Source organism: Helianthus annuus, chromosome 9, assembly GCF_002127325.2.
Source record: "Helianthus annuus cultivar XRQ/B chromosome 9, HanXRQr2.0-SUNRISE, whole genome shotgun sequence".
NCBI classification, from domain to species: Eukaryota; Viridiplantae; Streptophyta; class Magnoliopsida; order Asterales; family Asteraceae; genus Helianthus; species Helianthus annuus.
In genome coordinates this window covers 103,476,579-103,490,921 of record NC_035441.2, presented here as the reverse complement: position 1 = coordinate 103,490,921, position 14,343 = coordinate 103,476,579, and the positions used below count along the sequence as shown (strand labels likewise).

General features: G+C 33.8%; 3 long non-coding RNA genes across 13 annotated transcripts; all 3 read right to left on the bottom strand.

The window, feature by feature from the left end:
• Positions 1–264: 264 nt before the first annotated feature.
• On the bottom strand, positions 265–1,966 carry LOC118481685. Its single transcript, XR_004866042.1, has 4 exons — positions 1,599–1,966; positions 1,181–1,508; positions 971–1,082; positions 265–877 (listed from the first exon to the last, which is right to left on the bottom strand). It is a non-coding gene; the product is annotated as an uncharacterized LOC118481685 (long non-coding RNA).
• Positions 1,967–3,045: 1,079 nt separating this feature from the next.
• Positions 3,046–6,190, bottom strand: LOC110874515. The gene is made up of 5 exons (XR_002556009.2): positions 5,934–6,190; positions 5,194–5,293; positions 4,864–5,010; positions 4,610–4,755; positions 3,046–4,371 (listed from the first exon to the last, which is right to left on the bottom strand). It is a non-coding gene; the product is annotated as an uncharacterized LOC110874515 (long non-coding RNA).
• Positions 6,191–7,342: 1,152 nt separating this feature from the next.
• On the bottom strand, positions 7,343–13,956 carry LOC110878193. Of its 11 annotated transcripts, XR_004866041.1 has the most exons (11): positions 13,769–13,939; positions 12,849–12,932; positions 12,709–12,764; positions 11,491–11,505; positions 9,907–11,263; positions 9,774–9,832; positions 9,458–9,502; positions 9,173–9,371; positions 8,904–9,090; positions 8,507–8,790; positions 7,343–7,923 (listed from the first exon to the last, which is right to left on the bottom strand). It is a non-coding gene; the product is annotated as an uncharacterized LOC110878193 (long non-coding RNA). The 11 variants fall into 11 exon arrangements; XR_002557668.2 differs by having other exon boundaries at positions 9,907–9,974; positions 11,039–12,764; positions 13,769–13,956; XR_002557667.2 differs by having other exon boundaries at positions 11,491–12,764; positions 13,769–13,947.
• Positions 13,957–14,343: the final 387 nt, after the last annotated feature.

Here is a 14,343-nt window from a genome sequence, read left to right as displayed (position 1 = left end):
CAAGACTCGATACAAGACGTAGGCGACAGACGGATGCACCAACACTTAGAAAAAAAATATACATAAAATTACAACTTTGATAATATTGTGATTGTGATGATAATGACCTATGTTCCGATTACGAACAACCTTCAAAAAAAATTGAGTTTGATTTATTACTATTACTAGGTTATAACCCGTGAATACTCACGGGTTGTTAATCTATCTTTCTAAACAAATAAATATATACATATATATTAATAAACGAAAAATTGCATGATGAATAAGGTGGATGAATAAATGATAATACTGTTTGTGCCTGATTATATGAATCGATATCATAACAAAAACTGCATTCGAAGTCGAAACAATTATCGCTAAAGTTTGCACAGTGAATAATGTCAAAATTGTGTTATCCATTAAAAGGAACACTAATAGTAAACTAAGATATGATAAGATGTAATAACTTAAAATTCAAAACCATTAACCATGTTAAAAACTAATAAGAATAAAAAGTTAATGTATGTCATATAAATATCAAATATCCAAACCTAAATGTAAAAGAACTAATCAGTACTCCTGATGTGAGGTACAACCAATTCAACATTCAAGATTCGACCAGTTTCATCAAAAGAATAGTGAACCGTATCACTCTCCTTAATGCCAGCACGTTTCATGAGAGGTAACAGACGGAGTATTTTTCAAAGCATCATTCTTTGTATTCCAACCATCCTTGAACTACATAAAATAAAATTGTAGCACAATTAAATAGTATATGTATCTAATAGATATAATAAGATCTGTTAGTAATTTGAACTTATACACTTACTAGGTTCTTAGCATCTTCCATCTCAATTTGAGCAGCTATATGTCGATCAAACTTGGAGTCGTCAGTATCCTAAAAATTGACATCATAAATATAAAAAAAATAAGAATACAACAATGTACTGGTTGTTAAAGTTTGTTAGCATATATTAAAAAAAATAATTACATATATTAAAAATAGACTCAAAATTTGGAAGTTGAAAGTCACCAACACCATCACAAGAAAGACCTTGTTCAACTTGACTTTCGTTAGTCTCATGCTTCTCCTTGTGTTTAGACTACATATAAAAAATCCACATTAGTAAGATGTTAAAATAAAGTTCAACTAATAAGATAGTATTAATAAATAATTAATAATAAATTATATAACACTAACCGCAGTCAATAAATCAAATCCTTCATCTCCATAAACAGAATCGTCCAAAACAACAACTTCAACTTTCTTGAAATATATTTCAGTACCTGTTAAGTGATTAAAAATAGATACCTCGAAAGTTTTATATCCAACACTCGTAAACAACATAGTAGAGCGGGTATCTAAAAAAAAGATCATCAATCAGCTTAGATAAACCATCAGTGAAGGCACTTCTGTCGGGCCATCCCTCCATCTTAACATTCCAATACCTATTTCCAACATACAGAGTTGCCTCTCCACCTTTAAACCTTTGCCCGTAAAAATCTTTCCAGAATTTGTCAGCCAGGAGCTGAAAATTATTTACAAAATAATATAAACAAACCGTAAAAAAACAAAAAAAATTCTAAAACAGACTTATTATATTATACGTATGACTTACTATAAAGGTATCATCAGGAGCAACCTTAGAGATGAAGGAGTTCTCGAAAAAGCATGATTTAAATACAGAAACATAAAATGTCGATGTTCCAATAGCCTTGACCAATAGATAATCATTCTTTTTGAGACCAGAATTTTCAACGAATTTGGTGAATCCATCACCTAAGACAGGTCCCGAAACATTTCTTTTAAGTCTAACTACCCATGATAAGTCATCATCAATAATTTCAATACATTGACCATATGGAACTCGTTCTCCCCACAATAAGGTTGCAAAATCATACGGTATTTCCTATCATGATAAACAAAAAACATATAAGCTTAAATAACTTATTGTCTGTTGGGAAAATGAAACCAAAGAAACATACCAAAAATATAGGATCAGAGTCATCAATGAACTTTAAAAACGAAGGAGCTTTGTTTTTAGGATCCATAACTGCAAGGGTCTGTTTGGTATGGGGTAATGGAATAGACGAATGAATGGAATGGACGAGGTAATGGAATGGACGAGGGAATGCAATGGATCATTACCATTCCATGTCTTGTTTGGTTACCATGTGAATGGAATGAATTATTATTGTGTATTGTTCGGTAGGCAAGAAAAACAGAGTAATAAAATTAGCGGTGAGTGGTGGTGGTGGTCGGTGCTAGTGATTGTGGGTGGTTATAGGTGGCGGTGGTGGGTGTCGACGGCGGCGATGGGTGGTGGTGGTGGCGGCGAGTAGCGGTGTGGCGGTGACGACGAGTGGTGGTGGCGACAAGGTGGCCGTTGGTGGTGGGTGGCAGCAAAGGTGGCGATTGGTGGCGGCGGCGGCGGTTGTTGGTGGCGGTGGTGGTGGCGTCGACAATGGTGGTGGGCGGCGAGGGCGAGTGGCGTTGGCGGTTGGTCGCAGCTGTCGGTGATAACGGTGGCGAGTGGGTGGTGACGGCAGTGGCTGTCGGGGTGAGGTGGTGGCGGGTGGCGGCGATGGCGTCGGTGGTGGGTGGTGGTGGTGGTGGGTTGTGGCGAAGGTCATGGGTTGTGGTGGTGTTGATGAATGGTGCAAGAGGGGATAGAATGGAAAAAAAAATATGGGGGGTGGAAGGAATGATTTTGAGGGAATGGAATGCCTTTTGGAATGGATGATTCCATTCCATTGACCAACCAAACACTCTTTTGTTCATTCCCTCATAATCACTCATTCCATTCCACCTCTCATTACTGCATACCAAACACTACCCAAAGGAAGTAAGCAATGTTTTAAAAAAATATAACAGTAACCTATTTATAGAAACAATGTCTAATTACAGAAACCGAGTTATAATACCAAATACAAAAATTAACCTTAAGAAAACAGTAATATGTTTATAGAAACAAAAACAACTTTAAAAAGAAATTAAAGGTATCTTTAAAGCTAAATTGAAAAAATGATAACTGAGAAAACAAACCATATGAACTTCAAAACATAATCACATAAAGTTTCAAAATTAACACTAAAAAAAAAATTTAATAAGAATAAGAAAGACTATACATATCAAAAAAACAAACAATACCAATAACATTTAACTAACCTGTTTTGGTCGACGAAAAGTCCGAGTCCGAATGTCACAAAAGATTGAAGGGTTCACCATGAGAAAATACAAACAATAAAACATTCAGAACATATATTATTAATTTAAAAAAACTGAACAAAAAGGATAAAATCAAAGATTACAAACTTAAAAAAGATAAAACAACTATAACATTTAACTAACCTCTGTTGCTTGACGAATGATGGGATTCCGATTGTTATCACAGAGTTAGTTTAAAGGAAGTTCCTTAGAAAAGAAGCCATATTGGACGTAGAAACACAGAAAACATTGAATTTTAAAAGTGACTAGTGGGAATGCCCGCGCGTTGCAGCGGGTGTCCTGACTCATCAGATTCAATTATAATCCCCGTGCTACGTGGCGGGCTTTTGACTGGTATCGTTTTGATATACACACATTTGATATAACAATCAACACCGGTTTTACATGGATCAAAACCATAAAAAAACAAACCTTGGTACCTATGTTTCGGACGGTATCAATTTGGGTCATCAGGGTAGTTAAAGTTGATAGCCAAACTTACTATTATTCGTGGTTACTACTAACATCACCGGTTAATACTAAGAGAATAATTTCTAGCGATTATTAGTTCCTGCTTCCTACTATGAACTTTTGTCCCATGGTGCGTTTTCCCTTTGAACCCACGTCAAGCACGTACCCCACACGGACCACATCTTTTATTATACTAAAATGAAATTAATTAAACTAAAATCACCAACACTTGTAAGCATGCATATTTGAATCAATAATAACATTTCCATCTAAATTGACTTGACTATATATAAGCATATATAATAAAAAAAAAAACTTGATGCTTATATAAATAGTTCAACTACTGCATATGAACATCATCTTTAGGGGTGGGGTTAGGAAAATCTCTATATACTTGATAAGGGCAAAGTCAATTGTTTAATTGTATTTCTATAGAGGTCAGTTTTTGTCAACTGTTTGAGTAGTGGACAGTGGCAACGGCTCAACAGATGGTTCACCAGTGTCGGGTCGGTTGTGTAATGATGCAGGCATCAATGGATTTGACATAAGATAAGGGGCAGGAGCTCGTGGTCCTGAGTCCTGACTCGGCTAAACTATGACCAGGTAAACTGGCCAAACATGGGCTATGTGGTGGTACCAGTGTAGAGAGGGTAATTGAAAAAACGTGTTGATAACCTGCGAATCCGTCTGCTCTCCTGCTCAATGGCGTATGCCTGGATGTTCAAAAACAAAATAATAAAATATCAGTTTTCGAACCAATTTTGAAATCCAAATCAATTATAGGGAAAACTTGTGCAAAAAATTGTTTACGGCAAACCCTACCGGCCATGTATAATATCATGAAAAATTAACTAACTTATATATGCCCTAATAATTATAACTAATATAAATTAATTAATAATTATATGAACTTTCATTTGTGTGATTAATAATAAACAAACACAAACTCACCCTTGCCATGGGAAAAATTGGTGACGTATATGTCCAAATAAACTTGTCCTCTGCACATTCTTGTGCCTCCATGAAATCTTGGTCTGACTCGTTCCATGATTTCGGATGAGTCAGCCAAATTTTGATGAGTATATTGAGGAGTCCAACTGAAAATAAGTTGTGCACACATATGTCAGTTAGACGATGAGCTAAAAACAAATGTTGTTCAAATACAAGCTTAAAGCAAAGTAAATTTGTGTACGAAACATGCCAACCTTATATACCGGTGTCTTAGGTCTTTCTAAATCATCACTTCCTGTACTTGACCAATACGAGGACTGATGCAGGATTTTAGTTATCGGTTCTCGATGCATTCACAGAAGCAGCAATGCAAAAAGTTGCGCAGTGGTGTGGTGTCATACCTAACAAGAAAAATAAAAGAATTCCGTATTAAGTTTAAGTGGGAAAGGGGCATTCTAAAAGAAGCGTAAACGAAAAGATGGAATTTTGACAAGGATATGGTGTATTTACAACAAATGTACAGATATGATGATGATGAATTTGCACATAGAATTTTTGTGAAAGAATAAGAAGTGATTAAAAACCTGGTAAAGCAATAAAAGCATCAGAATGCTTAGCCATTTCTGCTTTCCTCTGGTGCATATCAGCCACTGCTTTCACTTCTCCTACTGTTTCACCAATTAACTGCAAAATAAAAGTTAAAAAAAATAAAAATACAATTTTGGACAAATTATTATAGTGGTGCAGAAATGGTGGACTTTCAGTAAACTTTTTGCAAAATTAGTATTCAGAGGTTGCATTCTGATGCAGAAAAGGAAAGATTCAAAATCTACCATTTTATAAACAAAAATTGTTCTCAAATCAAAACAGTAGTCAAAAGAAAAAGAAAAAGAAACCAAGGCAAACTTAAAAATTAAAACGTTAAGTTCTCAAATCAAACAAGTTGATAATTTACAATCAAATAATTACCTTATAAAAAATTATTTTCACATTCATGCTGCCAAAACTGCTTACTGGTATAAATTCTAAAGGCTCAAATGTGTTTAGACCCACATCTCAATAACTTATACATCAAATCAGACATTAATCAAAATGGTATACCGGTTGGTCAAAAGAAATTAAAAAAATAAAATCCTTTTGAAAGAATAAAGAAAAGCCACAACGTAAATAAACAAGTGAGATGTGTCGCATTGTTGCCCGTCTTCCCCGACTATTAAACAACCGAGCAGAATAATTAGTTTATTTCATCCGAACCGATGCGTATGTTGGTGTTCATATACATAAACACACATATTGAACATGAAAGTATGGAACCAAAAGTTACCTGAATTTGGAGCTAGGACCGTTTGCTCGATAACTTAGTATAGTTGGTGACGTGTTGATGGAGACAAACCGGGTTGCGGCTGGTTGGCGGCAACTGATTACGATTCAAACCGATGTGCGGCAGGGTGGCTTTGCGACTGTGGTATAACGGAAAGAGAGAGGGAGGTGACGATGTTAATCATAGGCAAACCGACGGTGGTGGTTACTTGCTGATGTCTCCGAATGGAATGAGTCAATTATGAAAGAGTACCAAAGGGTTTTGAGGTAAGGAATCTGAAGGTTGTGAACACCCCCTTTGCCGATTAATGCAATTGTTGTGGTTGATCAATAACCTTTGGCAATTCAATTATTAAATTTTTTTACTTCTCAAATAATGGCCGATTAAGGCAGTTCGGTTATCACTTGAGAGGTCACTAATAATTACTAACAAATCAAGAAGCTAGAGAAATAAAAGATATTAATTTTCATATGATGGTTAACTGTAACACATTAATTTTGGAGACATACTTTTATGTTATGAAAATTCTTTCCAATTTTTTTAATTTGTGGAATTAAGTTAAACTCTTCACATGTCACATTAACATTATAGGTTACAAAGGTACCAAAATTACTAAAATACCCCTATAGTGTCTTAAATTTTTGGACAATGGCCAAGTTTACCCCCTCTATAATAGTTTGGCTCTCTTGTACATGTTGCTTGAAGATGTGTACACAATGTAATATTATCAAAAGGATAGAAATCCTAGTTCTCTTAATAATGTAGTATAGATATAGCAAGTACTTGAATCATCAAGCATTAAATGATCAATAAATCAACCAACATACAAAAAATATATATGAACAGTTTATCATCAACACACCAAACTTGTTTATAACCAAATATTATCCAATACAACCAAATATATGATGCCTATAAAACCAAAAAAAGATATTCAATTTGAATTATTAATTTGTACTAAAATAAATAAATTTTAATTTATTTGAGATAAGATCTCTTATATTGCTTTTATCAAGGCAATGTGTAGTGGTTGTACTTGAAACTACTTTAAGGTAATATGTTCATCAAAACACTATTGCTATAGATTGATTTTTTTACTCAAACCTATACCTATGTGATAATTCAAGTGTTATGATTATAATGAACAATGTCCTGGAAATATTTTTTTTTTTTTTGACAATAAAGCTAAGTTACCTACTTTGAACAAAACAAAAAGTAAGTGCCCTTACTCTGTACCTATCCTGTGTTATACAGTTGAGCAAACGGTAGATGATATAAATTTTAAAATATAAACATAGACATTATTCATCAAAGAAAATATATATTTTGTTAATAAGATGATTACCATATTTGAACTGGGATCTCTTAAAACTTCACAGGCCAAACCTCAACAGAGGGAGGCCAAAAAACGACACCAAAACCGCTTACATTATAGTGAAAGAACAACATTCGTCCCACGAAATATTCCTATTCTTAGACCTATTACGGTACCACAAATAACCTAACACCTTGACCTCTTGGATAATGTCGACATCCGTCTTCTCTGTACCGTTAAATCTATAATCGTTTCTCGTTTTCCACACCACCCAGCAAACCACCAGAATGATCCCCTACAGCGCCTCTTTAGCTTTAGATCCCAGATTCGAAAAATTCATGAATGGCCATCAGGTCTCTAATAGAGAAAGCATAGATGAATTTTCAACTGCCCTCGGATAATTATGCTATATAATCGGTCAAATCTGTGCTGAGTTCCAAACTTTCACGAATTATCAACTTCCTTTGTTTTTTATTACAAAAGAGTCATCTTTCTTAAACCCAACTAATGTATACTAATATATTCAACTTCTTGTATAAATTTGTAAGAAAATTATGAGGGGTTGAATATATAGTATGGTGGTGTGGAATGGATAAAAATAACAATAAGTACAACAAAAGGCAAGGCTAAGAGAGAACATTTGCAGCGGTAGTTGGTAGCATGAGAAGTCTGAATTGCCTGCAATAAAATAAAGGAAAACAATATAAGCAACTATTTTTTTCGCAACAATAAACACACGTGTTTTTTTATAGGCGACCTTAGACAACTATTCCACAAATCATTAAACCAGTTGTATAATTATGTGTGCTTTATTTAAATATGTATTCATTTTAATAAAAAAGAGCATATGTTAGATGACAAATAGTTCATCTTGCTTTATTGTGATTTGTGAAAAAGTAATTCTTACTTAACATTACGAATTGCAACACATAGAATCCAAACCCGTCGTAAATCTGAATCGTTTCAATTCGAAGACATTTATATATTATATCATAATAACCATACAAAAATATAGCAATATGTAAGAATGGGTTATATCCTGACTATAGCTCATAAAATCCAAACTTGTAGTGAATCTAACTCATTTCAAATCGAACCTAGGTTTGACCCGTAATCTATACTGACCATCGACCTTCAGGAAAAAAACTATTTTTGATCCATTTGTTGGATTAGGCCTCAACAGAATTCTTAAGAAGAAATCCTCGTGATAAAAAAAATGAGAAACCAATTCAGATAAGGGTTCTATGACCTTGACGGTTACCTTGACTCATGGGCTTTGATGGATACTTCCACAAAGATCAACACCACCGCCCATTACTGACACCACGATCGGGTTCCTTATTCTCCGATCTTGAAGGTTGACTGCCACCAGAACGGTTTGCTATCACTTTCTCTCTCTCTCAATGGTATATGTGTCGTGGGTTTAAACAAAATAAAAATGTTGGTCTTCATATTACATTTCTAAGACAAAAAACCAAGTAATTGAAGAGTATATTATACATTTAACTTGACCTCAAAAGTTGGACCAATATCATATGTTCACCCCTGTACCAATAAACAGGTCCCCAATTTGGGACATTTTTATCCAAAAGAATAAATTGGATCAAGTTAAAGGATATAACAAAGAAAATAAATCAAATGAAGAGAGAAAGTAGTACCTGTACAACGAACGGTTACTCCGGTTGGAATACGGGTAATCCTGACAACAAATTCAACTTTATTAACATTCTGACCACCACTCCCACAAGCTCTTGAGAACCCTAGTTGAAGGTCTTCATCTGGTATTTCCACATTTAGTGAATCTTCTGAAATAAGACCCATCACTTCAATATCAAAAAAGCTTGACTACATCAACAAACACAAACTTTAAACTTATTGGAGGGTAGTTTAGACATCTGAGTAAATAATAGTCAGCAAAACTCAATACCTAACGAAGACCTTTTGTGTTAAAAGGAGATTGTCTAACAATTTGATGTGTTCCTTTTTCACCAGACAAATATCCAAATGCATATCGACCATCGACCTCAATTGTCGCCGGCTTGATCCCAACTTCTCCCATTGACTTTTCAATAACTCTTGTTTTGTCTCTCGCCCAATCTTAAAGCGAATTTAAGAACAATTGCCACCTAGAACCAAAATTGAAATAAGAAAGGACAAATTCCATTATAATCCATACAAATCTTATTCACCCCAAATGTGAGAAAAAAAGTACCAATATAATATAACTGAAAGTTGAGAACCATCCCAGTGGATAGACCTGTGAAAATAAAAACAAAAAAATGATTAAATGCAGGATCGATTCAATGAAAGCAACAGAACGCGCATAACCTAGTCAGAATTAGAGACCAATTTTGCTATGTCAACATGATTTTAGAACATTATATTGAAAAAGATGAGAAAACATATACATCCAAACAAATATGAGTACAGGTTTCTCCAAAAATATATTCTAATGGATCCACAAAGAGTCATAAAACAATCAACATACAGATGCATCGCAAAGTAGAGCTAAAAATAAGAAATCTTACATCATACTGATGGGGATCTTTTTGACCTACATCCAGAAGGTAGTGATTCATCTTAAGTCCTTAACAAAAAAAATAGGGTTAAGTATAATAGTGTTGAAACTACAAATCGGCAAACAAATAGATAAAATGATACCTTGGAAAAAATATACACATCTATTACACCGCCACCAGCAACCACTGCGGAATTCTTCAAGGGCCATCCTTAAAATCATAATTGCATAATGTAAACTGAGCTTAGCTTCGTTGATAAACTTTAAAACTGCATGTATTCTAATAAAGAATTTCATAACTGATATAATTAAAAAAACGAATCTCAGTGAGAACTGAATTCTCTAATCTCCCTTGGTTTTACAAATTATACAAAGTCTTGATCCTCAATTTGAATCGTTCGTCACCAACTTTGAAAATCTACTAACTTGTGAAGCTAAAATCATCATATACATCACCTATGATTGCTACCATAACTGCTAAGAAAATCAATCCACCAGTCTTTTATTGCACATAACCCTATCAACAGTTGATTAAACGTACATGTGGAAATCAAATGAAAAACAAAGCGGCTATCTTTAATCTTCAACAAAGACCGATCACTTTTAGGATTTAATAAAAGAGATGCGATTAATGGAGAAGAACGGGTTGAGTGTGGGGCTATCCGTCATTGCAATCACCAATGCTTCACAACAAATTATATTTTGATAAAGCATACATTAAAAATGTTTTTTTAGAAAGCGATTAATTTAGCCTACTTCCTTGCAAATAATCCGTAAAAGTATATCTACATCAAAAAATGTTTACTTCTTTAATTAACCAAGTACCAACCTCTATTAGTTTCATAACCTGAGCTATATACCAAGTGAATATAGATTCAAGTGAAGGTTTAACTAATTAAGTATTTATATATACCTTAAACACCGGATCTTGTAAATATACTACCTGGAGGCACCACCGCCGTTCAACTGAGTTGTACCCATAAAAGAGGAATTTTTGTCCCATGAGAGATTGGATTACTCCAAAAATAAAAAAAGATTTAACTGTTTAATTAAAATATGATAAAAGAAATTAAGCACCTGATTAACACCAAACACAGACCCTAACTTTTTATTAGACCATTAGGAGCTATAATTTTTTCCACATTTGCATTAGATTCTTGCAAATATAACAAAAGTGGTCAAAGTATGATAATATACCCTCCATCGCATAGATATGTTTATTTTCTATGATAAAAAAATATTAAGTAATTAGATAACAAATTAGAGTCAAGTTACCTTCACGTTTTCACCCACCTTTAGGAGTAATGTCTCTATCATAAAAGCTCCAAGCTTTTAAAGGAACTCATTAGCTCTCACTCCAGCAATAATAAAATTGGATAAGTAATAAAATCACATGAAACAAATAAATTGTACAACAGTTAAAAAAACTTAGAATCTTACCCACTCATTTAGCCATGGCTAAAGAATTAGTTCCATCTTCGTATGACCACATCTCAAATTCTAATTTAAAATCCACATATATTAATATCAAATTCCCAGATTCTACACCAATTTTGTAACTAAAACTAAACCCAGTTACATAATTACATTATACTTCAAATATCAATTAAAGATTCAGAAAAGATGAAACCCTAGATGCGAACGAATGCATAACCAAAAAAAAAACATCATTAAATGTTAAACAATAACCAAATCAAGATGTTAATAGAAATAAATTGGGATCATACCTTGTTATTGAAGATCTTTCAGAGATGCGAAATAAGGTTCGAAGTAATGTTAATACCATACAATCGGATAAGATCGTTGGAATGCAAAACAAAGAAGAAAGAAATATAATCAACAATCAAACATATCTAAAATAAATGTATAATGTATAATGTTCTTTGTCATCATAAACTAAAATTTCACTTGACCCGTTTGAGATAAAGCACAACCCAAAGTTTATTTGACCCGTATTGGATAAAACACAACCCAAAATTTTGACATGCTTTTTTTCTTTGCCAAAACCAAAAAAAATGCTTAAGTTTGTTTGTGACAAATAAAAGATACTTGACACATTCGAATAGAACTTTATATTAAACAAATCCAATTAACAAAAGAACTAATCACAATTACACACATGATTTTTGTTGATTTTTGAGAGCATGAATAGCCTCAACCTCACATATAAGTCATTCTTAGGATCAATTTCAAGAAAGCATATAGATTGGTGGCCAAGAATGCATTTATTAATCTGATCATTATGATGCATTCATGATCCATTTGCTGGTCATGACTTGCACCAAAACTCATAGATAATGAGCAAGTATCACGACAAATGTAACACCATAACTTCCAATTTTATAAATTTATACACACATAAACATGAGAACCAAGCCAGGAGCTATGATATGACCATTTCCCCTGTTTGTAATGAACCTTTAGAAAATGAAAACTTATAAAAGATTATTTATCTATATTTTTCTAACTTGGAAAGAATGTAGCAATCCTCACATTTAATAATTACACATAGTAATAATTCTATATATAATTAGACTAAAATCAATGATATTATCAATAAAAAGAAGTATTTGTATTTCTGGACCAAAATAGAATGAAAATAAACTTTTGGCATTTCATCGAACACCTTATAAACATGCCCAAACCAACCAGAACACACGCAACATTCAATTCATTAAGAAAAACCTTCAATACATGAACAAAAACGTTGAATCAGAACATGAAAAGTGCTATACCTTAAGCTTTAATCCATCTGATTACCCAGAGACCATAATCCCAACCACTCCACAATCAAACCAATAAGTTCAGTATAAGCCATAATAAAATATATAAACAATAATAAATTATATAAACCAAAACTGAAGAATAATATCATATGAAAATAGAGAGATTACTACCTTAATCAGTTAAAATCTAGAACTTATTGATAAAAATAACTTGTGTACCTGCTTGTAGAAGTCATGTGAACCGGAGAGTATTCTGGCACTGTCGCATCCGAAAACTATCAACATAACAATTGCCTTAGGTTCCAGATTTATACAAAAAAAAACATACGTAGATTATATTATAGATAAAAAAAACTTACCGAATCGTTGCTTTAGAGATCTAGGGTTCCAATCGTTGCCGAGAGCATTGAAGGAAGAACACATATGATCGAATGGTTGTTTACCTGATCGGGGTTCGACATACAGAAGATGATTATCAGAAAAACAATTATCAGAAGAAGATGATGGTACATGGTACCTGATGGTTGAATCGTTTAGAATAGGGCTGTTCAAAAAGCTCGCGGCTTGGAGCTCGCTCGAAGCTCGCTCGGATTTAGCTCGGAAAAAGCTCGCTCGATTTGGCTCGGTTTAAAAGTGAGCCGAGCCGGCTCGGCTCGGTTAGAAAGTGAGCCTAGCTCGGCTCGGCTCGTAACGAGCTTAGCTGGCTCGGTTCAGCTCGCTTTGTAGCTTGGCTCGGTTTAGCTCGAATTATTTTACTTATAATAGGTTTTAATTTTATATACATTATAATATATTACAAAAAAACTGACTATTATTTACATGTATATAGGTTTGTAATTTGATATTTATGGCATATTTGAAGATTGATTACCATACTAATGAACTAATATTGTATTTTATTGAAATTAAAACTTATTTTGCGTTGTTAAACTTGATTTTGGTTTGAATTGTATTAGGTTGAACTTATTTTGAATATATTCTTTTAAATTATTGAATAATATTTTAGGCTATTAAATTTTAAGAGGTATATATTAGTTTTTTTTATAAAATCGAGCCAAACCAAGCCGAGCCAAGCAAGCTCGGTTTAAAACCAAGCCGAGCCCGAGCTTAGATTTTCAGCTCAGTTTCAAATCCGAGCCGAGCCAGCTCGGTTTATAATCGAGCCGAGCCTGAGCTTGGCCTGGCTCGGCTCGGCTCATGAACATTAGAATGGGTTCTCTTGAACCAGAAAGGCGACTATGAAGGAGATGTCTAGAGTTCATAAAAGAATCTGTTATACCTGGTTCGTAGATCGTCGTCCAAATAAACTCACCAAATGCATTTAGAATCAATGGTTGAAGCAGAGAAAAGGCAAAGTGGAGGATCGGAGAGATGGGATGGAGTGTATTAGGGTTTGGAATGAAGCGTGAGAGAGAAGATGGATATCAAAATTAGGGTTTCGAAGGTGCAAAAGCGTGTTATATATGTGACCCGAATCTACCATATATTCGAACCGATAACAGCCGGATCCCGTGTCCAAAATCATTTTGTTTGTGTATTGAGAATTGAGATGGATTCCCTCCCAAAATCAAAGTCCACTAAACCAATGCTTGCCACATCATCAAAATGGTTTCACCATTCAAGGACACATAGCCCACATCATCTCATTTATTAATATATATAGATTATTATTATTTGAAATTGGCTTAATTGATTTCCTTCAAAACTCTAGCAATTCACTTTCCAACTCTAAATTCAAAATTGCTTTATGGGGTACGATTTACCAAATCCACAATTTCGTGAAATCGGCAATTTATTTTTTTTCCAATCCATGCCTCATTTTTTTTCAAACCGGCATGTTATTTCTTAAACCCT